At 40.9% G+C, this 4,087-nt stretch overlaps 1 protein-coding gene across 3 annotated transcripts in view; it reads left to right on the forward strand.

Moving 5' to 3' along the window:
* Nucleotides 1-4,087, forward strand: part of LOC109473003 (mucin-5AC-like) — a 35,702-nt gene that overhangs the window by 25,010 nt on the left and 6,605 nt on the right. The gene's annotated exons all lie outside the window — the stretch shown is intronic.

Genomic DNA, 4,087 nt, shown 5'->3' on the forward strand with positions numbered 1-4,087 from the left:
TCGCGACCACTTTGACGCTCAAAGAGGTGTTTTGGGGCCACCAAAAGGCACCATTTTCACGCCCGAAAACACATATACAATAAAAACAAAAGAACGTGCATCATCTGCAGCCCAATAGCAAAACATATACCGAATCTCAAAAGAATCCGTCCACCCAAACGCGAGAAACAGCTGCGAACATGAAAATCTAAATCTCGCACAAAACCCTTCCGCGGAAGGATGTCTCCTCCCCCGGAGTAGAGTGTAAAGTAAACTCAATCAGCTGTTTTCCTCTCTAACAGGGATTGGTCGACAAACCCGGCGTTTGGAGACTGCGGTGCGACCACGCCTGCTGGATACTTCGACAAAGAGTTTTGCGACGGGGCCAAGCCTTTCATCTGCGAACGTGCGCCAAGTAGGTTTCATTTCTACTTACCTCAACTGTGATGCGTAAGAACTAAATTTTGTTTTGTGTTCTTGCATTATGAAAATGTAGTCAACATATTTAGTAGATGCCATACTTTGTACCCTGTACAACCAAGGAGCTTTCATGACAGCTCCTTGCTACTACAAATAAATCATTCATTCATTCATTCATTCATTCATTCATTCATTCACCGTGCTGCAGGTACTATCGTGCGGGACCTGTGTCGCTGCTGTACTGTCAGTCAGTATGAAGAGCAGCACGTGGCGATGACCTGTGCGACCGGGCACAGCTTCTACTTCACCCACCGCATCATCACCGACTGCATCTGCGAGGAGCATTTCTGTGAGGATGAGGACTATCACGTCATAGAAGGTTAAAAGGTATACCTTTAACGGACTGATATAACGAGATACGGCCATGGACTGATATTACAAAAACTACGACCACGGAATAACCCAACGGACTGATATAATGAGATACGACCATGGAATATAACCCAACGGACTGATATAACGATATACGGCCATGGACTGATATTAAAACGAGATACGACCACGGAATAACTTTAACGGACTGATATAACGAGATACGACCATGGAATATAACCTAACGGACTGATATAACGATATACGGCCATGGACTGATATTACAAAAACTACGACCATGGAATAACCCAACGGACTGATATAATGAGATACGACCATGGAATATAACCCAACGGACTGATATAACGATATACGGCCATGGACTGATATTAAAACGAGATACGACCATGGGATAACCCTTCGGACTGATATAATGAGATACGACCATGGAATATAACCCAACGGACTGATATTTCGGGATACGACCAACGCGGAACCCCCAACGAACGAACAACGATTACCGGAAAACATGCTGTATGACAGGACTGTTGGTTTAGATCTACAAAACTGAATCTCAAGTGTTTCTATTACACTCATTATCTTGGCATTTTCTGTCTTTATATATATATACATTGCTGTTTTCCTTCTTCAGCAATGTAATAATAACTCTGACACTCTCTTATGTTTGGTTCCAATTATGGCTAGAACCTCAATGTCTGGTCGACTCATATCACATTTATTCCAAAAGATATCACTTGAGGTACCGAATGGCTCGGTCGAAAGACTTCATGTCGTCAGCATGTTGCATTTCATTGTTTTTTGTAGTTGCCTAGATTGAGATGCCTTTAGTCATAGGAGTGTGACATGAGATTGAAGAAATAAACACATTGGTCGGAAGGTTGCAGAAGAATACCACCATATGCATAGAAAATGATAACATCAAGGCTCATGCAAAGCAACTGATGAGTGTTTGTACTGAACTTGGAAAAATCTTGATTGATATAATTAAGCGATTGAACATGGACACCACTCAAAGATACGATAGTTAGCTGCAAATATTTGCTTTATTCTCCATACTTAGAAAATGTACGTACACCAAAAAAAAATCTGGAATGAAACTATGTGGAATAATTGAAGATCGTTAAGTAGACACTACAAGTAGAGACCGCACATTGTGAGGACATGACAAAGTGTTATAGGTGAAATACAAGTATGAAGTTATAAAAGAGGTGGAATACGAGTATGGGGTTTTTGCCACGGTAACATCATGTGGTTATCTGATGGGAAAAGAGAAGGCAGATAAGTTGGCATCTTGGGCAGGATCGTCAACAAAGAAATTTTTGGAAAAACACCTGGAAAGTTTGACATTTGGACAAAAGGTTGTGTAAAAGATCACGATAGAATGTTCACTGACTGGTTCATATCATTGTTTTAAACTGAAGTATTATCAGAAATAATGTTACCATCTAGATTGGTAAAAGAGCATAGGTTGGTTGCCATGTCCCACATTGCGATTTCAATTTCAATGAAGTTCATCGAATTTTAATCTAAATTATTACATTTTTTCTTTGATTTCGGTGCAGGAAAGTTATTCAAGGTAGCGAAGATTACACCAGGTATGTACTTAATGCTCAGGATTTGTATGCCACATTTCAGACTTTCTACCATATTCTATTATCATGATACTATGACATAATGTGATGACACTAACCTTCATCCTTTCAGTATCATAGTACTTAAGCCAATATTAATAGAATCAATTCGTTAATAGTCATATACTACCTTTCTTCTACACTATACAAATCCTGAACACATTATGAGAGGCACCGTATTTCTTGTAGGCATGAGAATAAAAGCGCAAGCAGAAAAAGTAAGTGTACAGTCTCCTTCGTTCTGTCGGTTGTTTCTGTTTATGTAATTGTGACCTAATGACTGTATATACTACTGAATGCACTCAGTATCAAGATCAGACAATATTACATACAACACACACTACACCGTTTTACCAACACCTATGTACATACAAGTTATCAAGATCTATCGATAGCTTCTCCAATTTTGCTGTTCGATCACACTCAAAAACACAAAGTTCTGAAAACCCAGCCTTGTTGGTGAAGATAACAGTTGCATTTGCTATTATAAAAACGTCGGTCTCATCAAATATGTACACAGGCTGAAGCTCGTCTGGTCATCAATGTATGTAGTAGACCTGTTAGCTCCAAACCTTCGCTTGTGACGCTTGGGTCGTCTGGTTCACACTACAATAGAGAAATATTTCCATGAGTAAAGAATGTACAATGTATAATCATAAACGGTACATCATAGTGGACAAAACATAATTCACGGCTCGATAAATGGAGTCAGTTATGGTTCTGAAGGCTAGAGGCATCTGTATCAGTATCTGTATAGCCAGTATAACCGCCCTTCGGCGTAACACACCAGCTTCGCAGGAACGCGGCGCGGCGGCAGCTGGCTACATTACACCTTGGTTAATAACTCTGGTACTTGAAGGCATGACTATTTCTTGTTTCTTTCTGGCTGGCATTAGGTACTTAGTAGATCTTCACTGATATTTTGACTGATATTTTTGAAAGATGTACCTGGCTTTTTGACAAGCTGTGAGTCCTCCGCGAGCTGACCGTTTTTCTGGAGATCTGCTTCCCCGGAATGGCGGCGTCTGATGACGTAACAACAGCCGATCATCACCATGACAACCAGCACAGCCGCGAATGTGCTGACCGTTGCCAGGGCAACGATTAACGGCCTCTTGTCACACGCCTCCAAGCGTGCGCTCTCTATGGACAAAATGCGTAAAAATGGTTTTAAAAAAGACCAATAACTTAATTGTTAGAAACTAGCTTTGACGAGCGATCGTCATGACTTCACGGCCAGTGAGTGGTAGGCAACAAACAGGTGACGATTGGCTGATTTGCCTACCAATAATTTGCATATGTTCTTAAATAATTTCCATGTATATGATGTGAGCTAATGCAGTGATCGCCCGTCATACCTACGTATCCCAGCATGCATTGCTACTTCAACATGGCGGCTTTACAAAACATCCATGGTGTACATCTTGTTGTGGTAAGTAACATTTGTCTGTTTTTTTTCTTTGTCGAGACCGTCAACTGATCTGAATATCAAACGTGAGTTTGTTTCGATAGCTGTACTTTTAGTGAAGTTAGTATTAAAGGGTACTGGACATTCCCCTGTAGCAAACACCCAACCTACACCCCCCTCCCCATACACACACACACACACACACACACACACACACACACACACACACACACACACACACTACACACACACACAC

Source organism: Branchiostoma belcheri, unplaced genomic scaffold (genome assembly GCF_001625305.1).
Source record: "Branchiostoma belcheri isolate BF01 breed outbred unplaced genomic scaffold, Haploidv18h27 scaffold29, whole genome shotgun sequence".
Taxonomy (NCBI): Eukaryota; Metazoa; Chordata; class Leptocardii; order Amphioxiformes; family Branchiostomatidae; genus Branchiostoma; species Branchiostoma belcheri.